Source organism: Lonchura striata, chromosome 14 (assembly GCF_046129695.1).
Source record: "Lonchura striata isolate bLonStr1 chromosome 14, bLonStr1.mat, whole genome shotgun sequence".
NCBI classification, from domain to species: Eukaryota; Metazoa; Chordata; class Aves; order Passeriformes; family Estrildidae; genus Lonchura; species Lonchura striata.
This window is the reverse complement of record NC_134616.1, coordinates 11,944,992-11,971,367: the sequence shown is the minus strand read 5'-3', so window position 1 is coordinate 11,971,367 and position 26,376 is coordinate 11,944,992. Positions and strand designations below refer to the sequence as shown.

At 44.2% G+C, this 26,376-nt stretch overlaps 1 protein-coding gene across 3 annotated transcripts in view; it reads right to left on the bottom strand.

The window, feature by feature from the left end:
• Positions 1-26,376, bottom strand: part of PAK3 (p21 (RAC1) activated kinase 3) — a 126,073-nt gene that overhangs the window by 74,089 nt on the left and 25,608 nt on the right. Inside the window, exon 2 of one of the 3 annotated variants that reach the window (XM_021547853.3) lies at positions 21,890-21,993. The exons of 1 other annotated variant lie outside the window; for it this stretch is intronic. The gene's annotated coding sequence lies outside the window, so the exon portion shown is untranslated. Of the gene's footprint in view, positions 1-14,131; positions 14,243-21,889; positions 21,994-26,376 lie in introns of all 3 variants that reach the window. One more of the 3 variants, XM_021547850.3, reaches the window with a different exon arrangement.

Below are 26,376 nucleotides of genomic sequence, written 5' to 3'. Positions count from 1 at the left end.
CCTGAGGGCTTCAAAAGCTCAGTGCCAGGTAACCTCACCTCTTAAATATAATCAGATAGAACCTCCCAAACTGACTGCAGAGCTGCAGACTTGCACTGCCTGACCAGCAGCCCTACCTGTGCCAGAGGGGTGTGCAAGGCTGAATGTCTCAGCAAAGGACACCAAGCACCAGATTTTCAGAAATGAAAGGTACACTTAGCTGGGATGGCCAGTGAGTCAAAAAAGTCCTTGAGCAAAAAGAGGAATCCTTTCAAAGAGCTGCCTGATCCTGCTTTCAACAGGGAATGCACTCAAGCAGGGCAGGAATTCGAGAAAGCTCTGCAGATACACATCTGCAGGAAGCCTTATTCAATGCTATGTAGGATGTAACCTTAATGGGATACATGGTTCCAGAGGCAGCTCAGACATGCCCTAGGTGAAGGCACAAGGGCACAGAGTAAACCCCTCTGCTTCAGCAGGGCAGGAAGGTGGACACAGCCTTCATCTAGAGCGGAACTGGTCCTGCCACATCTATCACACCTTGCTGGCAAACACAACGCAGCCTGAGCAGTAAGTGTGACTGCTGATGGGATGTCAGTAGGTTTTCATGGGAAGAGGTTATCCCGTTAAGGATCCAATAACCTCCCACACTCAGTGGTAGCTGCCAGAGAGCTCATCTGACAGATAAAATTAACACTGATCATCAATCCATTCCTATCAACAAAACCCCAGTAAGAAGCAAGCTATTCTGTCCCCTAAGAGCTGTGGGTATTACAGTCCCTGCAGTTTTCCCCCATGTCAGGTTGCTGAGGCATCAGCACTTGGCCCCAGGGTCCCCGAGGCTGCATTACATGGGGGACTGTGGGAGCCCCTCTGCCAGCCCTGCTGAGACCTGGCAGCTCCAGGGGCGTCTGAAATGGCACAACAGCAGCACTTGATTAACTGTGCTGGGGGCTGATGTGGAGAGCACTGGGGGGAGGGGACACGGAGGGACACTGAAAGCTAACAATTAAATTTGGAGGCCTGCTTGGCCCATGATGTCATGGCTCCCCAGCACCCAGTGATTGGCTGTGGGTGAGCATCTGCTGGGAGCTGGGGATGGTTATTTGCCTGAGGTTCAGACCTTTCCCAGCGGCTCTGAATGAAGCTGGTTGTCCTGACAACCTGGATAGTGGCAGCTTCTGATAACCACGTAATGAGGTTGTCACAAAAAGGAGCCCCTCCATCAGAGAGGTTTAGGGATCATTAATGTTTCCAAGGGAGTGTGAGAGAAGAAGAGGTAAGGGGACCATCTGGCAGTGCTGGAGCACGTCAACAGCCTCCCTTGGAAGGGAGCTTCATTAGACAGGAACCACCTACCGACACGTAGCGATGGGAACAGGCAGGCAGCCTGCCAGCAGCCAGGGGTCCCAACTGCTCCGCTGGGGAACGCTGAGATCCAGGCAAGGACGGAGCAAGGAGGACACACAGGTGCTGCCTGGGAACGATTCAAGTTGCTGAGCAGTGGAAGTGCCCAGGGCTCACGTGGGAACAGGACAAGTGTCACAGTGAGGCTGGCACATACAGGCCTTCCCACAGCGCTGCCGCTCTCACGCACGTGCTGCCTGTTGGAGGTAAGGCACCGAGAGACTCTGTGCCTTAGCTAACCCCATTTGCAGGTAGCTTCTGTGAATGGTTAGAATACTTCCCACTCCTGTCCTGCAATCTTGCTCAGGGCAGGGCACAGACTTACAGAAATGCAGCTCATTCAAAGAGATTTCATGCATGACTCTGCTGTCCTGAGGATCCCTTCTTGGCTCAGGTGCAAGATGTCCCCTAAAAACTGAACCTGTGGGATCATGCAAGGCACCAAACACCCTGTTTTCCCCTGGGATCTTCTCAACCTAGGAAACTCTTTGTCCTTCACCATGTCCTTGTGAAACATGGATTCCATTCACCCTGTTCTCAGACCTCCGAGGTACCTCCTGTGGCTGCAGTAACAGTGGATTGAGGTGCTGCAGTCTGAAACCTTTGTGGATGGCAATAACACCATAGCTTGGAGAAGCTCAGTTGCAAACTACTGATCCCTGGGACCAAGTTCCTGGAGAATGCCCACCTTCATGTTGAATAACATACTTTTTAAAATAACTTTCCTGTAAAATGATGAAGTCTGAATATTTCCTAAGAGGAGACAGAAATTACCTCCATAGATAAGTCATTATGAATCTTCCAGCAGTAATTGACAGAATGTGTCTTTTATGCAATTTTAATCTGTTTTAAAAATATCCGCTAAGTGTAAACACTTGCTAAAGTCAGTATAAGACTTTATTAATACACTTAACACTTTATTTAGTAATAAAGTTTTTATACTAAAAGCTGCTGTACTTATAGTATGTATTTTTATTTCAAACTATGATTTCCCTATTAAAAATTGGTGCTTCAACTGTAGATTTAACTGAGATCTAATAGGACTATTAACATATGTCAATTAAATACCAATCAACTACTAAAGACTGCATTTTATAGATACATTTCTTAATATACTACTGCTATACCTCATTAAAATTGTGTTGAATCTTCAACTGTTGTAAACAATCAAGTGGGATATAATCCACCTCCAGGAGCTAGTAAAACTGAATGTAGTGCTCTCCTACTCTGGGGAGGTGTGTGATATAAAATTCAAAGCTAAGACAAAGACACAGTTGATTACACATAAGTACAAGTAAGCATCAGGTTCACAAATCCTGCCTCTCTCAGAAAGGACAAGAATGTCTGCAAGGAGATCCCCAACCTGGAAGAGGGTTTTGACAGAGGGAACCAATAGCAGCTGATACTGCTCATATCTGTGCTCTGCAGTCCTACCTGAGCTGTCTTTAGTGATTCTTCCCACAGCATTGCTCCTCCAGTTTTGGCAGAGGGGAAACTGAGGCAAAGAGCAGCTCAGGCTGGGCAGCAGCTCAGTGGCAGCTTACAATAGCTTTGCCTCCCATGGATCCCCAGTGTCACTCCCAGCCCCCTTTTTGTTTTGTGAATTGCAATTTAAATCAGCTTCCAACAGGAGTAGCAGGACTAACAGCTTGAATGCATCAAGCCCTACCTTAACACAGCTTATAAACAGAACACATCACAGCTTCCTGCAGAACACCAGTGGGATCCAGAATTTTTCAGGAGAATCCCTGTCAAGTCCAATCCTGTCTGGCTTGCACTTAAACATCAACCATGCTCCTTCATGGGGAACATCCTGTTTGACTGAACACAAGCAAAGATGACCCACCTGCCTGCTGAATTTTATCTGCTCAAGATGCTGAATTCAGTCTGCTCTCAGCACTGAGAAAGCCAAGATCCACCCTATCCATCCAAACAGCACAGAATGGTTTCCAGTCCTTCCTGGCACCAGATAATGAGATTCTTCACCCAGAGGAGTGTGGGCAAGCTATCACAGCCCAGCATAAACACCAGGTTTCCCAGTACATGACCATGCTCAATCCCCTACACTAGAAAATCTCAGCAGAGGTGACAGATCCTTTCGCCTGTAGGAACATCTACACATGACTATGGTGCAGTACACTTTAAAGACACAATCTGCAAGTAAAACCACCACACCAAGATGGGCAAGTGCAGCAAATTTATCTTCTCCAAAAAGAGTCATTCAACAATGATTCTTCATTGGAACAGCCACACATCACCGTGCCTCTCTTTTCAGCTTGCAAAATGTCTAGAGGTGGATGAGACATAGAAAAACCATTCTCCAGGCTGTTTATCTTTGTTTTAATATGAAAAGCACTTGCCAACATACTAGATTTTTACACAAGTCATTCTCCATTTTCTCCCCAGCTAATTGTGAGCAGGAATTATACCAATTTTTGTGTCTGCCAAGAGATATCAAAATAGAGAGGCTCAAGAGGTAAAATGTCCCCATTTTACAGGCTGCCACACAGTGGCAGTTCAGGCTTAAGCATACTGTGGTAGTGTCTGTATCCGGGGTTTTAATTTACATTCACCTCAATGTAATCATTAAGATAATTAATGAAGCACTGAGGTGGAGCAAGTGTGAAGCTGCCCTGCCTGCACAGGCCTCAGCTCTTGATAGCTGAGCTCACCTTTGTCAGTGGGAGACCTGCTGAGCTCCCACCTTGATGTACAGACTTGAAAAGGGTAAACCATTGATGGTACCTGGCATTCTAGAGTTTTAGAAATGCTGAATATGAAAGCCAGTATTTAACCTGTGACTGTCCAGAGCATCTCAACATCCCAGACCAAAACCACATGAGGTTAACATCCAAAAGAAAGGTATGAAAATTAACTGATTCAAGCAAATAAGGCTGTTAGAAAATGAAATGGAATTAACAGTTTTTACACTGGACCACTATTGAATCTTTTTTAAATGCCTGTTTCTTGGCCAGACATGTTTGCAATAAAAAAAATCTTGCTCTCTAGCTCTTTTCAACTGAATGCAGTTATGCTTCAGGAGCAGAAAGGACTTAGGAAGGGATTCAGACCTCTTTTTTGCACTCCATCACCAGAAGATTTCACATGGGGATGATTCTGGCCTGAAGACACTAGGAGTGCTGTTTGCTGTGGAAGGGAAGCACTGCTGAGCAGCTGCTAGGAAAACTTTGGCATACCTCATCTCCTGCTGCCTTCAGGGTATTCTGGTGAAAGCAGAAAAGTCTGATGCCACTGAAGTCCATGATTTCCCTATGAGCCCTGAGACAGGCTCCATGGGAACAGGAAGGGAGCCAACCTGTGAAGGAAGCAGCAAGGCACTACAAAACAGGGTGGAGATATAGACTCATACCCAGAAACCAAAAAGCTGAAGAGGAAAGACTCTATTTTCAATTCATCATCCCATAATGATCCAGTCAGAAAGACTCCAAGCCTAGGCTGAGTTACCTCTGGCTGGCATGTAGCACAGACAAACTCATAAAGATCTGCACACTTCACAGACCCTAGACTTTCAGCTATGGTATCACAGGGGAGGGTCTGGGTTAATCATTCAAAGAAGATGAGACACCTGAGGCTGCTTTCATCTCTAGTGGTTCCTTCTCCTTCCACACATGAAAGTGGATCCTTATGTCCATGTGCCTCCTCCTGCTCATTCAGCTCTCCCTTGAAAATGCACTGTTCCCACAACAAATGTTGTGAATCTGAGCATTAACCTCACTAGATCAGTATGAACTCTGATTTCACAGCTCCATGGTGTCATGGGTGAATAATGACAAAGGTGCAAACACAGAGCTCTGCACTGTGGCTTGTGAGGGCTGGAGAATGTGGGTTCCCAGCATGCTGCAATGCAAAGGTACCATAGGCATCAGGATAACATCAGCCCACAGGGCCTGAAGAAGAAAAAGGTCTTTATGTGGTTCCCTTTCAACAAAGGAAGGCTTCATTGCCTGGATAACATCCCATGACAAGTTAGAGTTTACTACCAGGCTGGCTCAGGGCAGTGCTCTCCCAGCACTAGAAGACCAGAGACAAGGGCTGTCTGTGCACTTCCACACCAGCCTGAAAGATTGAAGCCTTACAATTAGAAAAAGCATGATACAGAATGCCTGTCTTGACTTAGAGAATACCCTTCCCAAGCTTATTGGGGTTGTGACCTGGAAAATTAAAATGCAAGAAACTCTCCAGCTGCTGACCAGGCAAAGTGGTTGATATTGGATTAAAGATTCTAGGCTCTCTGCTGCAGCACACAGGCACCAACTGCAGTGGCTGAAGTGCCCCTCTCTCCTTCAGTGTGCCCAATACCAGCTACAGCAGCAGAACTGAGACTGTCTTTGTGATATGAACAATTTGCAACAGCTGAAGAGAAAGATTCCTCTGAAACATGACTGAGACACTTCAAACAGCATTTCAGAAAGCTGGCCCAGAGGAAGGACTATTGACTTAGCAATACTGATCACATCATGGCAATAAATGAAGAATTTGCCAAAAAGCAAACTTACAAGTACACATCACCTCAGTGCACTTCTTTAGAGAAGAATAGTTCCTTCTTCTCCTCACTGTGAACCCTCCAGCACCTTTCTTCCCTTTCTCCCCTGCACATACTTGCAGTTCACTTTACATCAGGACACGGCCAGTAAAATGTGCAAGATTTGTTCAAGCAGTATTTCTGTTTGTCTCCAAAGCCTTGGTTTTGTTTGGCCACAAAGGGAACTCCAAAAGCAATAGTAAAGGCTAAGCATGTGTGCAGGTACAAACACCAAGGAGAAGTTAATTCCACAGATTTATATTCCATGTCATTGGGCCAGCTACAGTCTGCTTTGATATAGCATAGATGGAACCAAATATTAGTTTGAAGACAGAAGGCCACTATCCCAGAAATAATCCCTTTATCATAATTTCAGAGTCCAGAAAGCAGTGCAGCACGAGTTTTCTGACAAAAAGTGGTTTTTTCTTCTCATGATTCTTGAATTATGCATTTCAGTGTACAAAAGAACACAGGTTTGACAAATCTTACCTGAACAGTAGAAGAGTTTTGAACCCAAAGATTAAGGAAGGATATGTTTCTGAGACCCTGGCCGCATAAAAGTCTATAGGAGAAGGCAAGACCTGTTGGACATCTTTTCAAAACACTTTCAGCTTCTTTAAGAAGCTCAAGGAAGTCCCAATTTCAGCACACATCCACAGGGTAGAAAAACACAAATCATGGAAAATCTGTGAAAGTTTTATTCTCCATCCAGTATGGATCAAAATCAAACATAGTAAGAAAAAATATTTCAAGAATTGTAAGTATGAGATTTTGGCCAGCTTGAGTAAAGTGTATAAAGTATATTTCAACCCTTACCTCTGACTGTGAAAGCCAGGTGTGTGGAGAATACAGTCAGTCTCATTAATCTGGTGCTCAAAGATGCCACCTAATCAAGAGCTGGGATCAGGAAGAAATCCTCAGCTGACATTAAAATGTTAAATGCAAGGGACTGACTCCAATTATTATTTCTATTGCAATTGCTAATATATGAGATGGGGCTGGAAGGTCTGATTACTAAGATACACAGGTACCATCAATGCCACTGGAGACAGAGACTGATTGAAGCTTTGGACTTGTTCTGCTCTGCAGTGCCAGGTCAGATTCCCCTCCCACTCCAGACCTGCTGATATCTGGGAATCCAATAAGCTCCCATGGGCTCAGAGAATCCCTGTCCCAGTGATAGTGTCTGGCTGCTCTCATGCATCACAAAGGCTACAAACCCTGCATGGTTGCCCAACTATTCTGCTAACCTCCATGTTCCATGAGATATTTCCTTCTTTTGATATCCATAAAATTCAAAGCTCAGAGATCTATGATCCCTGGTAAACTCAGCATATAAACAGAGAAACCATCTTCTTTCCATGAGCAAGTTAATTTCCTCTTGTAAGAGATCTCACATCAAGCCTTCATCTCTTCAGCCAAAGTACTAAGACAACCTTCTTTGTCATGGAAGTGCCTTTGCAGTCAGCTGGTAAGTCTCCCTGCCAGTCCAAGCTCTTCAAAGCAAAGATATGTCATAAACCTTCCTCCCAAAAAAATCCTTCACTGAATGAGAGGAAAATGACTGGGGTGCATTGACAACTTTCAACTACCTGAAATGACTTTGTGAAGTTTTATAGGGACCCAATCCAGCCAAGAACAATCACCCTTAAAACAGAAATTAAAATTAAATATCTTAATTTTTTTTAATGAAGGAAAAAGCAGCATGTTCCACTGGAGCACCCACTCTACCTCTGTGTCACTGTGACACTTCCACTGACAGGGACATTTAGCTTCTGCCAGTGCCCCATGGAGCACACCAGGATGGGGCATCACACTGAGCACTCACCTCCCAGTGTTGTATGGAGCAGGTAATGATTCCATACAATCTTTTCAATGACAGGTCCCATCCCATATGGAGGCCAATGTCAGAGAGGAACAGAGCCAGAGGCCAGTGCTGGATTTGGTGTAACCCACCTGCTCTCCTGATCCCTGTATCCACACTGAACTCCAGATGTAGCCAAATGTAATAGGTGATTCCATGACATTACTCCAGCTTACCCCAGTGTAAGTAAGACTGGGCTCCTGCCCTCCCTTTCCTGTGCTACCAGTGTGGTTTTACTGTGCAGCTGCCAGTCTGAATGCCAATCCACTCTGCCTCTGGCTTTCTGCAGGACCCAGACTCTCACACTTCAGTGCATCCTTCCAGTTTAAACAAGATGTTTGCTCATACATATTTTTAATCCTGTTGCTACCCTGACTCCTTTTTGTTAGTGGCCTTGCACAGCCATTGGTTCCACACTAGGGGAACAGCCCAATTATCTTGCATAACTCAGGGGAGAGCCACTGCTCCAGGAGGAGAGTGGTGCTTGCCCCAGTGGGAGCAGCTGCTGTCCCGTGCTGAGGGGAGGAAATCCCAGAAGTTCAGAAAGTCTCAACAAGGCAAAGGAGGAAAATGCCAGATAAATTCCTCATCACCAGAGGAAGAGAAACACCATCCTTCTGGCACATGCTTTTTTACATCTCAGAGGGCTGTGCAGGTAAGGAGTGATTTCTGAACAGAGCAGCTCCCTGGGACAGAGCTCCAGGAGTAACGTGGGGTTGGGCAACTCCAGGGCACACTCACTATTTACAGGGCAAAATGACACATGGCCACAGACTCAAAGCTGGCCAGTAGAGACATATTGCTGGACAGGATGGGCTTACCCATCACCAATATTTCAGCTTCTGTTGATTTGGACTAAAGCTCCCAAGGGTCCATCTTAGCCAAGCCCAGTCACACTGACCACAGTGTCCCCTTGGAGCTGACACCTACAGGTCAAGCTACAGTCAGGGCTGCCAGCAGACAGCCTCATCCCATCCTCCCTGTGCACAGGGCAGACACTCCAAGCCTGGCTTGCAGTATGAGGCACAGAAGAACGTAAGACATACATTATGCATTTCAGCAAAGCCAAAATCTCTCTGTTCACTTCTCCACACAGAGGTCACCACAGAGACCCACCCTTGCTCCTTCAAGCTTGTCATCACATGAGACATGGGCTCCACGTCCCCTAAGAGATCTGATCTGTCAGGTCAGGCTGAGGCACATGAAACCCAGCTCCTTCTGCTCCACGGAGATGTGACTGTACAGCCTTAGTGTCTGTAGTGAGGGAGGAGGAGGCTGACTCGCCCTTTGGAGGTCCAGTCCCTTTACCACCTGCCCTCCCCAAGCTCTGCACCAGCAAAATGGATTTTCACACTCAGTCCTGCACACAGTCTTGGGCGATCCCACATGATTTTGTGTGGCAGCCATGCTCTTTTTGAAATACTGCATGGTCCAGAACAGATTGCACAGCAAGGTGAATCACAGCTGTGAACAAAATGTCTGGACAATTGCTATGGCAAAAAGACTGGCATTGCTTCATACTACTGCTGCCAATTATCTCCTGGTTGTACAATGAATCCCTTATCACCTTCTCTCACCAGTGCTGGGCAGGAGGAGCTTTACAGCCTTTACTTTTGCCTCACTAATCTTTGCTGGACTGACAAGTCCCATGGACCAGGAACAGTCTGCTCTTCTGGCTCAGAAACAGAGCCCATACATTGCTTTCACTGACTGAAAATGTGCACTCAAATGTCCTGGTGTGCCCTTTTTGTCTTCTAATGAAAGCTCAATGTCACTGCTTACCCCATCAGGAACAAATGCCAGCAGCATGAAGCCCCAATTCTGGCCACTTCTTGCACCAGACAGCAGCTGAACTGTCTGTCTCAGGAGAGGGGCACTGGGCAGGAACATGCCTGGGTGCCAACATGCCTGGTGCCATGTGTAGGCCATCCTGTTGTCAAAATACACCCAATTTTGGTGTCATCATTGAACTAGCAGGGCTGCATCACTACATCTCTTCAGTGCCCTTGTACCCACCAGGCCTAGAAAGATGAGCTGCTCTGAATGGAAACAGGGTCCTACCAGCCCCAGACTCTGCTTACTGTAGCACTGGCCACCTGCCCTACAGCAGGTGAATGCTGCCCTATTATGCAGTCCTGCTACACATGCCAGAAGTGATTGGAGCCCTTCAAACCCCGAGACAACGTTGTGTATTCATGAGTGCCATCTGCTGGCACCTTCTCCGTTAACCTTTCTAAAGCCACTTAGAGGACTGTGGAGCTCTCCACATCCAGAGCACACAGGTACTGTTGGCTCTTGTCCCCTTCCCAGCAGGAATATCCCAATATCCCAAACTTTCTGGTCTCATCAGCTGCTGGAAATATATCAGACAGATCCATTTTTACACTAATTATTTAAGTAAAATGAACATGTTTCCCTGTTAAGGTTAAGCACAAGAGTTAAGGAAACACTTGAGACCTCAAGAGATTCTTAGTGATGCTTCCACTATCTGGATAACAAGACACCAACACAAAAAATATCCACTCAATGTATAAGTGTACTGGCTTCTTCCTCAAAAGACTGCCTGGCCCTCTGGAACCCCAGTGTCTAAGGATTGCAGCTGCAAAGAGAACCTCAAGATGCAGAAAGCCAGGTATCTTACAGAGTGTGCTGAGGGCCAGAAAGAGTGGCTCTGCCATGAGTGACTTAGTAAGTTGATTGTAGCCTAATTAAAATACAGCCTTTGCATTTTGACTTTCTTCCTTGATGACGTTGGCAGCAGGTATAGGTTGTCCATAGGTTTAAGCTGCAAGAAGGAAACACCTTCTAACCATGGAGAGAGTGGAACAGCCCAATGATGGGGCTGGAAACCCAGTGACTGCAGTATGGCACCAACTGTGCTCATGGAAAGCACCACTGGACATAGGTGCCTGCAAGGCAGAGGGAGAGAAATGAAAATACAAAAGGCTCCTCCTCCTAGTGCTTCCTTCCACAGTAAACTTGGTTTTAGAAGCACCAAACACTTGCCATTTCAAATGAAATTCCCAGGTGTTTGGCAACTCTAGAAAGCAGCTCCTTCACCTTACAATTAAAACCAACACAAATGCAATGCTTTTAGGGGTTGGAATGAAAGACTAGTTCTGCCAAAAACTGCAAAAGCAAGTGGCAATCATGTATCACAGGGAAGCTGGAAAAATGAGGGCATTACTTGTGTTATGGCATCTCTCCTCCCTTTCTGCCAGGAACGTGGTAGGAATGGAATGGGCACAATTTACAAAAGGCCACAGAAATGAAGCGTTAACCAAAGATTTGACCTCCACACACAACACCTCACAAATGGGACAACTCTACCACAATGAAAAAAGGGTGTTTTGTTTAAAGATCCTTTATAGAGGGCAATGGTCTGGTCAACGAAAAAATTGGATTTAACTTGCTTAATCTCCAGCAAGGTCTGATCAGAAACTCACTGGAAAAACCCAATTGTTGCCACCATTGTGCAAAGACAGATGTGTCACAAGCACAGGCTGTCATGCTAGGGGAAGGAGGTGTTCAGGTACCAAGGGAAGATGACAGCCCAGGTTCTTATGGAAACCTGCAATTCATGTCAGGATGAACTGTTACAAAATAAAATACCAACATCTCCCACTACAGAATCAGTTCAGAGTGACCAGAGGTGAAATGCTAAAACAAATACAAATCTGCAGAAGGGCTGAGCCACAGAGCCAGAGCACTCAGGAAATGCCCAAGGCAGCTTCACCCAGACTACATGTCCAACATAATTCCCTGCCCAGACACAACCTCCAGATGCAGACAGTGCTGGAAAGTGTAAGTATTTGGCAGATGAAAAGGCAAAAAACATCTGTAAGCTCCTAAGGTAAAAGACATTACTCTTGCCCCTAATAACTTACAGATGTATTTTTCCCTATCTTGTCTGCAAACATTTCAAACCAGCATTGCATTTCCTAGTGAACTGTGATGCCCACGGAAGGGAACTCAAGTGAGACGATACAGTACATTGAAAATGAAGTTTCCAAAAGCATTTGAGATAATGGAAGAGAAAAGAAGAGATCAGAAGCAATAATGAATGAACACAGAGACAGGATTTCACTGTACATCAGAACTCTGAGCTTCAAAATCACATGGAAATCTCAGCTTTCCTAATTGTAACAGGAAATAGCTCAGGAGATCGACTGAAGGCTCTGAGGCAATTCATTTTTCAACAAGATAATGCGGTCTGCAGCCAGAGCATCACACTGCAGTCATGCTGCCTGGTACTCAGTGTGAAATAAGATCAAAGAGCAAACAGGAAAGGATCCAACAAGGCACAGTGAGAAGCTGCAGGCACATCACTGCTCTCTCACAGCTCACCTCCCTGAACACAGAGAGTGCCTGCACTTACACAGAGAAGAAGCCAGTAATGCCAAGCAACCCTTTTCCTGCTTGCTGCAGTGCTCTGCACACACTTGCTCAGAGCCCCCACAATCCAGCCCAGCAGCACTGCTGGGCAACTCCAGCACAGCAGGGTCAAAGAGACAGAACTCCAGAAAGGTCTGGCTGGGGAAAAAAAAAAAAAAAAAAGAGCCAAGGAAGTTCATGTCTTTATGAACTTTGATCAGCTTCCATTCCCTTTTCTCTTCTGTTTTGCTGTCACCTATCATTAAAGTCAAATAACATTTGGTCTTGTTGCCATGTTAGCCAAGAGACACTGCAGACTCAGAAAGTCAACCTCAGTCCACCCTGCTGGATACTTGCTCCTGGTACACTTGATGGAAAAGCACTGGGAATAAGAGGGAGTAAACAGGGGATTCATTCCTGGACATGTAAATGCCTGATGTCTACCCAACTCACAAAAGAAATATTGCAAAGGGGTTGAAGACACATTAGATTTAGAATTAGGATGATTCTTTGCAGGTGTATCAGTAGCTACTGTTCAACAGTGTGAAAAAGCCATGATTCACAGATCCACAAAGGATCTGGGACAGGAAACAGCAGCAGCACAATGTAATGCCCAGCCCTCACCCACTGTCTTTACAATGAGAAGTCAAAATTCCTGCAAAGGTGCCTGCTTATATTTCACATCTGTGTTATCTTCCATGCCCATTTCAGTCCTGAGATCAAAAAAGTGCAGTTCATCTCTTCTTCCCAAGTATTACCTACCCAGTTCTGCACAGCCATGAATTGATGATATATTTCCTTGTCTTGAGAAGTCAGGATAAGGACACCCCAAAATCTAAAGAAAAATAAAACACTGTTGCATGCTCCTCAAATCATCAAAAACACAGGGCAGCACTGTAGCACGGACACAAAGCTTTCTGTTAGTGGGACAGCATTTTAGGAGGATTTCTGGTTTTCTTCTCTCTTCCTGATGCTTCCTTACAAATCAGGCTCTCCCTGCCTAGTTCTCCTGTGCTAGAAGTCTCACTGCAGCTGCAGGGAAAGACAAGCCATTTTGCTTGCATGGCTGCCTCTGCATTTCAAGCTGATTTGTATGAGACACTGCCACCAGCATGATTTGCATACATACCAAAATGCAAGACCTGCTCAAAATGAAGCAGGAAAACCATTTGTCTTTCCTCTCAGAAAAGGTTATGGATTCTTTGCAAATGTTTACTATTATGTGTTTCCTAAGCCTCTGAGCTATAGAATTTGTACATAAAAGGGGGTTCACCCTCTTCCCTCAGTCCCACAATCCTATTTGCTTCAGATTAACATGAATGACCTCTACTTCACTTGAGCTTATTCACTGCCCACAGAGCAGGGCCTGGCTGTACAAAATTATTTCCCTGCCATCATGAAATGCTATTCAGCTGCATAGGAGGGGACAAGGCTGCAGATGCAGGTGTTAGCTTTCTGGAACATTAACTGTTCAACACCCAGACAAGACTCCTATTTAAACCTTACTCAGATCAGAAGGGCCACAGAAAACCATGACATAGGTATGAGATATCTGGACTTAACACAGCACAATACAAGGCCCAAACATGTGATAAAGAAAACAGGGGTGAACTACAGCCTGTAATCACACATGCAGGGGACAAAGCAGCCGTGCCATGAAATGCTTCATCTCAGCTCCTCCTGCTGCTTCCTCCCTTTCTGTCCTCAACTGTATCAGTCACCCAATGTGCCCCACAGTTGCTGTCTTAAGAGTGCATCAGAGGCTCTGGGGTGGGTGCTCTTTTAAATGGCTTAATTTAAATTGACATATGAAGTGTCACCTCCAAATTAAGCCAGGCTGAAGAAAGCCCTTCAGGACCTTTATGTCCCTTCTCTCTCTCTCTCCCCTCTCCTTTCTCACATTACTTTAAAGAGAGCTTGCACATAATTTACCATTCTGGCCACCAAGAGAAAACAACTCCTACCTGAAAGGTGTCTTCAGGTGCATGCTCTAAAGGCAGGGAGGATATGCCCACATTTCCCCAGTCCTCCAAGAATAACAGCCCAGACTGAAGTCCTTCCACAAGTCAGATCTCCTGTGTCAGACACAAACCCAAATTATTCTGGCATATAAACACAGATCTGTGCTGAAAGAATGCCCATTGGGCAATTAAAATCTGTTTTGCTCCTTTGTTCTCCAGGCAGGCTGCCTGATTGCCTGGACCCTTTTACTTGAGAAAACAAATATTAGGCCCAATGTACAGCTGACAGAAAGCCACACAGTACCATCAATTCCTCTGTTACCCTGACTGAAATTTTGACCTATGGTTACAACTACATTGAAGCTCTTAGTTCCTACCTCCACATCCCATACTTTCATATGGCACAATAACTCTACCCACTGATTTTTGCAGACTAGGGACTGATTTTCTGAGACCTCAGTGCATCAGGCTCACAGTGGTCACCCTGTGCAGCACCTGGGCTGCCTGGCAAAACTTACTCTGATATGGACTTTATTGCATTGGGTTTGGGAACTTTTGCAGTGATTTGCAAATAAGCAGAGAGTTCAGACACAACCACATAACTACTGTATTTAAATGCTCTATTCATTACTACAAAACAGGATCCTGCCTAGAGAAGCAGAGACTGAAACTTCAAGTAGAGCAGACAAGTGTAAAGGACTGATGGAAATAACTGTCCTGCTCCCACAGAGCAAAGCAATCTAACTGTTTAAATACATTCAGCACCTGGACTGTCCCAGCAAAAATTCCATCCTCAAACTCACTAAAGAATTACACACCATTCCTTAGTCTGCACAGGCAAGAATTTGCTTTTGCATTCAGTGAATGGTGGTTGGGGGCTTCGGTTTAAGAAACAAAAACATGTATTTACTGAAAATCACATGTGACTCTTGTGATGAGCAAAGCCATTTAAAACAGTCAGAACCTGGGGGAACCAGCCAGGACACAGAGGGTGTTGTGGGTGCCTCTTTCAGCACACACATACTGATCTTCTGTATGTGTATATTGTAAAAAAAAAGCAGAGTCTGACGAAGACTGGTAGGATAATCAGAATAAGGCACATTCCTCTCAGAGACCAGAGCAGCCAGCTTTTTTTAGCTTAACCAAGCAAAGGGTAAGAAGGGTCATCACTGCAATCCAGAAATAGCTAAAAAGCAAACACCAAGGAAGAAAAATAGCTAGTTAAGATCAATGACTAGAAATAAGCAAAGAAGAATAAAAAGGCCATGAGCATGAGCAAATTTGTACTGGGAATTATGTTTCTATGACCAGAAGGATGAGGCAGAAATTACTTTTCAATAGAAAAAATAGGGGAAAGAAACACTTAACCATCTTTGGGCATTTATAAAGCAGACATGATACCTGTCGTCAGTAGAACTGAATCTGACACCCTTGAGCTTCCTCACTCCAGTGTGTGCTCAGCTCAAACCCAAAGAAGAAAAAAAAAAAATAGAGCAAAATGTCAACATTCACAACTATTGTCAAAAATCTCTCATTAAAACTAGGCCACAAAAACAGCAAGCTGTGCATGGAGGAATGCCCAGAGGAGAAAAATGGCATCTTGCTGAATCCAGGCTCTCTGATAATTTTTGCCTCTCCATCATAGACACTTGCCCCATGCTTGCTCTCCAGCATGAATTGCCAGTTGGAATTTTCCTGCAGCATGTCTACAGGGAGGTATCAGGAAACTCTGTAAATGCTGGAGTAACTACTCAAAAGCACTTACCTGCAGTGAAACAAAGTGTTAGAGAGGAAAAGGAGAAGGATTATATGCTGGACTGTATGATGGTTTATGCAGACATTCTCATTAAGGAAATGGTAATCTCTGCCTGTAGATCTCTCCTCCTCTGAAAGCCTGGCAGTGCCACTGAATGACTGTTTATCATGATCAAAACACTAGAACTCATCCTTGTCTCCTTGCAGGCATGGAGCTTGTGATGATCTCCTTACTTGCCTCGTAAGGTAGACATATAAAAGGAAAATGAAAGGAGAGAAGGAAATCAAGAAAATGGATAAAACATATGTGGGGAGAGACACAGCTGAAAGGACCCCACTGTTCAAAGCACACTGGTCAGCAATGGAACAGATCCTCTAAAGGCATCTGTGGCTCATTCCTACTACTATCATTCCAAGAAGGAATTAATCAATATATTCCTTTCCAGGCACTCACTGGTGGTTTTCTCACCAACTCATATTTGGTGAGTTTTTCAGAGGCACAGTGACATGACCAGAGAATCAGCAAGTGGGTTTGAGGGAGTGACAGAGCAAAAATAATGGCAAACAGCTTGATCCAGTCATAGGCGAGACTGCTTAGAAGATGCTGCCTGGTGAAGAGCTCTAAAGACTGAACTCTCACTTGAAGGAAGCAGCTTTCACAGGGCAGAAGCCAAAGGTGTGTTCAAAAATATGATCAACATCCATTTTAGTTTAATCACAGGAGCAAACTCAATTAACGTGGCTGGTACAGTAGAAAGTTGCGCAAAATAACTTACTGGATTTCTCTTTCTTCTTTCCCACAGAAAAAAACCTTGTTTGTCAGTCCCATCAGAATGCCTTTGATCTCAACACTGATTGAAGCAAAAAAACCAAGAAAAACCAAAGAAATAATTAAAAAAGCTCTCTCTGGAAGAGAGCATCCATCTTCACACACTTTGCCTCTGCCTCTCCAGGCAGGAACAGGTGACTCCTGAGGGCTGGAAAGGTGCAATGCAGAGAACAGCCTCACACACCCCAGTGTGCCCCAGACACTTTTGAAAGGGTCTACCAGATCCTCCATTCTGCTCTGGTTTTCTTGATATGTTAATAAGTAATAAAGGTTTACTGTGCTGTAGTTACATTTTACAGTCACACATAGTGCTCCTCTTAACAGCATTCTTCCTCTTTAAATTCCCAGAAGTAGGGAAGCACAGTCCATACAGTTTAAGGATCTTCTGTATATTGAATTTTGAAGCCATCATCATTGCTAGATTAACTGAACTCGCTGGGACTATCTACAAAAACAAATTATCAGCCCTCCACAGGCTTGCAGAAGGTCAGGGCTGCCAGGCAGAGAAAAATAAAATTCAAGAGTGGCTGTCTGTGTATTAGATCTTAATTTAGGCATGGTTTGGGAATTTCAGCACTTTCTGAAGATTAGGTATGCAAATTCTCTTCCTGAACTCACAGAAGCTGTTAGTGAGCTCGGAAGTTAAACACAATTAAGCATCTCCTGACTTGTGGTCAGGATCATAATGTCTGTGGAGCAGTCTGACACTGCCTTGTGCATCCCTTTCTTTCCAAAATGATCTTATCTGCTCGGGGATCTCAGAACCACTGTATAATAATTTTTCAGTTTAAATTACATCTGTTGATATCAGATTAGCCTTATTTTGGCTTTTCCAGGAAAAACCTGAAAGCATCCACAGACGCACATTGCCTCTTCTGATGTCAGCAAAAATGTTGCTATTGATTTCAGGAGAACTGGGATTTCATTGCATCATTTAGTGCTGAGTGTCACTAGGCAAAAACGGGACTGCCCCAGATTTCCCTACAGTTGTTAAACAAGAGAGCTATCAGTTCTAAAGATGAAAGCAGAACTGTAAACAGTGCTCCTTGCAGTGATGATGATAGTTGGAGGGAAAAAAAGGAGAATTCATATTTTTCTGTGGCACTGGATGTTCCCAGTAAATGCTAGAAATTGCAATAGTGTTCAGTGACAGACATAGTTTATTGTTCACAGAAGTCTTTCTCATGATCACAATTTTTTACCTCTACAACATTTAATTACCAAAATTTCTGCACTGGCCCTCTGCAATCTGGAAGCTGTTCAGGTGGTCACACTGCAGCAGTGAACACTAACCAAGACTGGGAAAGGGCCTCAGTCTGTCAAAATGTGTTGCTTCAGAGAGCCCAGCAAACCTCCTCCACGCAGAGCTGCTGTGCCTGGCTGGTGCAGGAGCAAGCAGCAAGTCCAAGAAACAGGCAGACAGTTTGTGATCCTTTTGGGAAGAACACTCCTATTGGGGAGAATGGAAAGTTCATCTACACTCCCAATGAGGGGCTGTACAGCCACCCCCATGCTGAGCATCACTCACCCAGGATCAAACCGCAGATACTGGATCACTAAGTCACAGAAACTCAGTCAACCTGTCCAGTTCTGAGTCTCAGGAGAACATTCAATTCAGAGTTTCCTCATCCCCCATGAAGCTCTGTTTATGATTGATTAATCTAGACATACAGCAATGATAATAACTTGATAAATTGTCATGTGCAGGTCATTTTTAAAGAATCATTATGTGCATTAGAAAGCTTTAACACTCATGACACTATAATTATAATCAAGCCTCATCTAGCATTACCAAGCATTGGGGAAGAGTGTGGTGGGGGATAGTTTGCTTTAATTTCCAATGTAATTAAAATTCCCTTTTGTTCCAGCAGCCAAAGCCATCTTCCTTTTTAAAAGCATAGCAATGCCTACCTGCAATTATGAAATAAGTAATTTCATTTAAAAGCAACAGCTACATACAAGAAACTCCTGCACCTTGGATGTCCTGGTGGAAAAAACATGAATTAGACATCTTTGTCACAGAGCTGGCCAGTTATGGCTCCCTATAGCCCAGTACTACTGTAAAATAAAAATTTATAAAGACGGAAAGCTCACAGTTTTGCAGAGTAAAACCAGAGCTGTATTTCATATCTCACAAAACCTACTGTGTGCAGCTCAGACCTGAAAGAATTTTTTTGCCTTAAGGCTAGAGGGGGATACTTGGTTCTCTGCACAGTTGGCAGGTTCAGTTACGAAGCTATAACCCTCTGTGAGAATTACAAGGCGAAACACCACATCTTGAATAATTCAGGAAGTCAGCTTGAAGGACAGCAGCAATTCCTTCTTGCTTTAAATCCTGTCCCCCTCTTCCCCACACTGATCTCCTGGGACTCCATGAAACATAAAGCAGCAGGCAATAAACGAACCAGCAATTACCACAGACAGATGCATAAAGCCCTGCTCTCCCTTCTCCCCCCATGTGCCCATCAGAAAGGACTCTCCCATGTCTCTTCTTTCTGCTGACTTGGGAGTGAGAAAGAGAAAGCAAAAGATTATTTATCTGATCTCCAAATTCAAAAGTGCAGAGCATGCTCAGGCTCCAAGAGAAGAAATCCCTGGGAAGGTCATGTCAATAGTGTCCTCTGCCTGGCAATACTTCTCACAGCTGACACAACTTTCAAGGTGCCCAACATCAAAGCTACAGGGTGAAGTCAGAAACTCTGACTGGGTTTATAAATCCCAGTTTAGTACATGCCCACTGCGATTTATGAACATGGTACATTAATGGCTGGGCTCAGCATCATTAAATCAGCCCCTCCTGCTACAAGTAAGCTGGATAAATCAGACCATTTCATTTAGGGTGATTTATATTGCAGATAAATCAACATTCATCTGTGAGTGATTTGTTAACACATTGCAAGATCTTCTAATCACTTTCTGGCTTTCCATCAAGCAAAACTTTCGGGAGTTACATCACTAAATCCCATACTAGAGGGGCCAGGGCCATGAATCAAGTCTTGGAGGCAGAACTAAGCAGGCTTACAGCGTGGGGTAATTGTTTGGTTAGGCTGGGCTGGTTTGGTTGGGATTCCCTGCACAAACTGGAACCCAAATTTTGCATGAGTTCGCTCTCCTGTCTTGTTTCACAATTTCTCCCATGCTTCCATGCACAAAAATGAGATGAGAGCATGTCCCCCTGAGAGCTGGATCATGGGAGAAAATACCTTCAGAAGAGCACAGGATGTTCAACACTACTCATGTCTACACTGCAAGGCTGACAAGAGATGTCAGAGGGAATGCTCCAGAGAGGGGAATGCCCCAGCCAGCAGAGAGCAGGCTGGGGCATTCCCAGGGCTATTCCCAGGGCTGGGCACAGCTGCCTCCTGCAGCCAAGCAGGATGCATCCCTCCATGCCAGATAGACACAGAGCTCATGGCACACCCTGTGCCGTGACAAGGGCACAACCACCCCCTCTGCTGCCCTCACAAAAGCATCCCTGTTCCCTTCCTCACCCTGCCCAGACTGGGAGAAATACAACTGCCACTCAACAGTGCTCAGACTGTTGGAAAGTTTATATAAGCACACACACAAATACACATTTATATATACAAATATGTGTACATTGTGTTCATACATCCATGTATATATACACACACAGACATAGAGAGATTCTGGACATAACAGTAGGAACTGAAAGAGCTCACGGTCAAGTGCTTTAGTCAGAGACTTTTCTAAACCCAGAGTGTTTGGTTGTTCCTCCCCTTACTCCCAAAGCTTCAGCCTCTGTAGTCTGGAACAGGTCACTTCAATTCTCTAATTAATTAGCCATTTGGCAGTCTAGCTGGATTTTGCCACTTTCAGAATGATTTTACAATCCAGAGAAGCTGCTGAGAACAAAGCAGAACCATTTCAAATACAGTTGATTAGGTAACTTGTGCCTTTTAAGCATACTGCATGACTGTCTGCACACAAAACACCTCAGTATTGATGAACTCTGGTGAGACTTATGCCTTGCATTAACTGCATGAGCTGCAAGCCCAGAACCAGCGTGCTTTGGCTCCTGGCTACAGGGCAGATTCAAAACCTCAGCAAGTGCTAGCACTGTTATAGCACCTTATTTGTGTAGTCTCGCTCCCACACTGGGGACTTGAGATCTACCCTTCAAATATTTACACACACACACTTCACACACCAGACTAGACACTGTGGAAGCAGAGCTGCAGATATGTATAATACACCTTTTTTTCCCTGTGATATTGTTATGAAGTAGGAGGTGAGATTATTCACATATTAGGTCTTCAGTCTCCAGGGAACTGTCTGTGATTTCTATATTTATACCTTCAGTGTTGTCACAGAAAACATTGCAAGAGATTTTGATCTTGAATACTGATGCAAATTATAAAGAAAAAATCTGGCATTTAAATCTCATCCCCAAAGCTCAGGAAAACAGAGTCTCTCAGATTTTTGCTCTCCTCTTTCTTAAAACAAAAGGACAGGGTAAAGCAGCAGGAGGCCATCACACAAATGACAATCGTGAATCGATCAAGCTATCAAACAGCTGTCATCAAGAAGCAGAAAACAGATTAATGAGCATTCATTATTGACTGGTCAAGTAACCTGGCAACAACGTCACTTCAAAAGCTGACAACAGCAGGACTCTCTAATCACTTCCAAGCAGGACAGGACCTTTCCTATGCCACTGGGCAGCACAGCCCTGGCCTTTTGCTCTTCAGCATGTAGGGGATATTAAACAGGACTTAGATAAAATACTGGCTGCTAAGCAGAAATATCTGAAAATTTGATTTTCCAGTCATGTAGGCATGAAGACAAATGTGCAAATCTAGATCAAGAGATGTAAATAATTTAAATAATCTAAATAAGTAAATAATTTAAACAACCTATCCTAGGTTGCTGCCTAATACTAAAAATAAAGTTTTGAAGATGAGCAACAAAGAAATAATAAGAAAATGTAAGGGTTCACATGGTGGACATTTATGTCCCTGCATTGTCAGTGCCACTGTGGCCAACTAACTCTTCATGCTGGCTTAATGTTATTATGAAGAAAAGGTCTGTAGGCTGGGCAGACTGAGAATATTCCTGCTTTCCATTCTAGTGTCCAGGTCTCTTGTATGAGTCCGGGCTCTGAACTACCCTAATTTTACATATAGCCCAGTGTCTGTAGCATACATGCAGATTACCTGTTGTGTATCTGCCCAGTTCAGATATGATGTGAACACATTCCAGGTCATCAACCCACATGCTCATGGCTCACTCCTGGTCAAAACAGCCCAGCTCCAAGGACCTTCCAGAAACAGAGCAGAGGGTATTTATTTTATCAAGTTTTTGCACAAGTTCAAAAACATTTTACAAAGGTCAATGAAAGGGGTGGAAAGCACCTTAAGTCAGCAGTTGGCTCAAGACACACGGAGTTGATGGATTGAATGCTGCCAACACTGGGAGTGTGTTTCTCTTGTGCAGCACATGAACTGCAACCTTGCATACAACGGGTACTGGTGGCTGTGTTAAGAGTATTCTACAACAACAAATGAAAACTGGGTGGCTTTTTTGTTTGCTTGAGGGACTGCTTCAATCAGGTAAAAATAAACAAAGACTCCTCTTCTATGCACAGTGATACCACAGACCCACATAACTCCACCACATGTGTTAGCTGTCCGACTCCTTAGGCACAAAATCGGGGAAAAACGAGTGTCAAAAAGTTAGTGTGGTCCTCCATAAGTCTCTCTGTCCTCTCCACAGTGCTGCTGCCCCTCTCCTGGAGGAACTGAAATACACAGCAGAAGCAGTTGGCACTAATATATACAAAAATTCATTAAAACTCTGCTTTGTCTTAGTGGAGATCCATCTCTTCTCCCCTGCCCCACATTTCCTTGTTTCGTGATTCAGCAAGACCTGTGAGGGACAACAGCACTACTGGTGCATGTTCCACACAGTAAGAAGTTCCTTCCCTCTGCCTCCATTTTTCAGGTCACTTTTGCCTTAGTGAGATGTCCCATGAGCTGTCCTCCAGTGCCAATGTCAAACAGTTATAAAGGGAAGCAGGACACTTCTGTCCATTTGTATCATTTAAAGACCTACCTTGTGGGTCACATTTACTCAGTAATTTTACTGAGGCGATCTGGAATGTGGTTCTATACCCAATGTCTCTTGATATTAAAGAGATTGATTGTAACAGGGTGAAATCAACAGTGCAGAACATTTAAGTGTGATCCAACAGCAGCAAGTGCCTATTCCAAAAGAGATGAGATGCTGCTGCACAAAAGGAGCCAGCATTTAGTCAAATGTACTCAATAACTGAAGAGTTCTCTGCCTTTGTCAGCCAACTCTAAAATAAACCTTATCAAGAGTATTGCAGCAGGGCCTGCAAGACCCACCTTCAAGGCCAGGACTGAGGGCCAAAGGAGGACAAGCAGCCTTCCCCAGAGAGCATGAAGGGACCTGTGTGTACAGCTAAGGATGCATTAGAAATAACAGGAGGATTTGGGTCAGACATGGAAACAGTGCTGCCCACTGTCAAAAGAAGCTAAATAATACTCTTTAATAAATGCTGTTGTGGAAGACAGAGTTTTGAGGAAGGATAAGAAGGAAGAAAATTAAATTCTTGCTAGGGATCTTGGAAGAACAACTTCCCCCATGAGAGCCGAAGTCCAGTGGTCAGTGGTTAAAGACCCCCCAACAAACTAAACAGCCTTTAAGGTTAGTTCAGGTGAGATAATGGGAGTGAAGGAGTGAAGTGGCTCCTCACTCCTTCCCAGCTGCCACTGCCTTCCAGAGTGGATGAGCTACTGCCTGGTGTTGGGCAGGGTGGCTGGAAGCAGCTTCAGGAGAGTGCACAGGTAGGAATCAGGGGAAGGAAGATGAGCAGTTGGTGTCTGACAGAAGGGAGAAGGTGGAGAGATCTTCAGAGAGGAGGAAATGCAGGCATCAGACTGGAGAGGTGGCATCTGCCCTACAAAGGGAAGTGAGGTAAAATGAAATTTGACAGCTTTCATTGCTTTCTGGGAAGGATGATACAGGGAGCTGAGAGAGAAGGTAGTGGGGACCTGGCTGGAAGAACTTTACTTGTTCTTCCCCTTAACAAAAAATCCCAACAAACCAAACCGAAGCAAACCAAACCAGCAGCAGCCTCTTCATATACTGTAGATGCATTTGAAACAAACATCAAACTAAAAAAAAAAAAAAAATCTGAAGATAATTCAAGCACAGATCATAATTTAGTCTAAGCCAATATCAATTATTCAGGTAACTCCAAAGCTCTATCTTCACTGAGATAAAACACCATTATTAGCACAGAAAATTAAAGCCATTTACTTTGAGATCAGTGAGATCAGAGCATGTGAGGAGACTGAGCTCTGCTATCTCCTTTTAATACCACGTATTTTCCTACACTAATAAATCTTCATGCTGCAAACCACTGTTTTCTCCAAAGGGGGCAAACACCCTCTCTTCATCAGTTCAGTACTTCCTCCCTGCATCTTTCTTACCAGCAGCACATTTTTTCTAAACTTTTAAAAATAGAGGTAAAAATACCACTACCAAAAAAAAACCCAACCGACCTTAAACAGAAAATCCCAGCTGCCACAATGAATCACTCCAAAAGGGAAGATGTTCTGCAAAGCTGAACAGTGTTATGAAGTTCTGTCTGGGACCAATTTGAGAATAACTTTTCACCAAAGATCCAAGAAATGTCCCATGATAACCTTAGCCCAAATTATCATTTGAGGTCCAAATGGCTTTCACACACACAGTAACCTCTTTCCCTGCCAACATCCTTCTGCTTCTTGCTTCAGATTTCCACAGAGAAGAAATTAAAAAACCCAGTCCCCACAAGCCATTTTATTTATTAACGGACAAAATTCTCTCCATTTCTTCACTGCTTTTCCCATAGCTACTAGACAATGCTCAGACACCCTTCTGCTCGTCTATATACAGCTAAATTACATTTAATTCAATTATAAGTGAAAGCCACAGGAAGCCAATATGACAACTCCACTAGACAGTCTTCCACGTCTCTGCCACAATTTCATCTATAAGGTCCTTTTCTCATTTTATTTCAGGATTCCTGGCTGCCTCAAAGTCTGATTTGTTTGTTTTAAGACAAAAGCAATAATGTGTCTTTTTAGTAATGTAGAGATTTTAAATATAAGTAGAGATAAATGAAGTCTTGAGACACTATCTTTCTTAAATAGTCAAACAATTCCTTTTTATACTGTTAAATTAGAAAAAGTAAACGGTTAATTTTCAGCACCAGGAGGGACATTCATCTTGCTGAGTGTTTCTAACAGAGATGCATGCACAAAAAATCACTGTGCATTGCAAAAAATATAAATAACTAAAATAAAATAAAGCTATTTAATTATATGGCATTTTAATGAGCTTTTATAATTATATTGCATTTTAATGGCATTTGGACAATTAACTCCCTTCAGCTCTTTACAAATCTCTGCCTTAGGCAATGACCCCGTGCCAATGTCCACCCCAAATCAATGTGTAAAACAAAGTCCTTGTAACTCATGTCTGTGCTGAGGTACAGTCACGTCCAGAATGAAAGCAGCCACTGTGGCCAGCACACACAGCAGTGTGCTCCCCTGGGCCATGAGCCCATGGGGATTTGGCCACACGAGCTGGAGCACTGGGAGCCTGGGACAAGAAGTTGTATCCCATCTATTTTCCTCTGCTCCACTGGCCAGCAAGGCTGGCTGACAGGGAGGAGCATCATTTCATCAGACACTAAAACGATGACTTCAAGGAAGGGGGATGCTGTCTCTGGAATCTCCCTGGTGAATATTAACCTGTGCCAACCTGTCTATCTTTTAACAGCTGGGAAGGAAGAACAAGTTCACAGATGCAAACTTATGAACTTATGGGTCAGGAAATCTAAATTCTCCCTGGGAACTACATTTCTAAATAAAACCCATCCTTTCAGTGCAGCGCTATTTATAAGAGCTGCAAGTTTATACTGCTCATTCCCCATTTAGTTTAGCCTTTCTCTAATATTCATTATCTCAATCTCGACTTCTCGCTGTCTGCATATCCATTGTCACCTCTCATTTAGGAGTGACTCATTCTTAAAAGGATTTAGTCAGCTGTGAACAGCCAAGCTGAGCACTGTGCATGGCATAGCCAGGGGAAGAGAAACTCTAGAAATGTCTGGACAGATCTATTCAGATAACCTCCTCTGCAAACAGAACAAGTAGGCAGCCCAAAATAACCCACCTTGAGTCTTTTGGAATTTTACTCCAGAATTTAGGGTCAAATTATTGCTGCTGTCATGCAGTCTTTAGATGGGTAAAGGAGCCTTCTCCTCCACTTCATTGCTGCCCATGACACCCTTCCAAAGCAGCAGCTATTTACCTCACTGTCCCCTGCATGCAGGAAGCAAACCAGAACGTTGCACCATCTGTCCAGGAGTGCTCAAGAGCACAAGTCTGACCCACTATACTGTTCTTCTACATGCCATAAAAAGCCTTTTCTGAGGAGGTGATCACCTCTGCCCCTTGTTGGGAGCTGCTGGGACAGAGCTGCCTTCCAGTGGGACTCATCTGAACACATGGCTCTGTTAGATCTCATCCCCAGTTTCCAGCACCTTCTCTCCTGATGAACTGGCTGGGTTGGTGGCTCACAGGTCTGCAGGGGAACTGGGTGGGTGGCTCGTAGGTCCACTCAG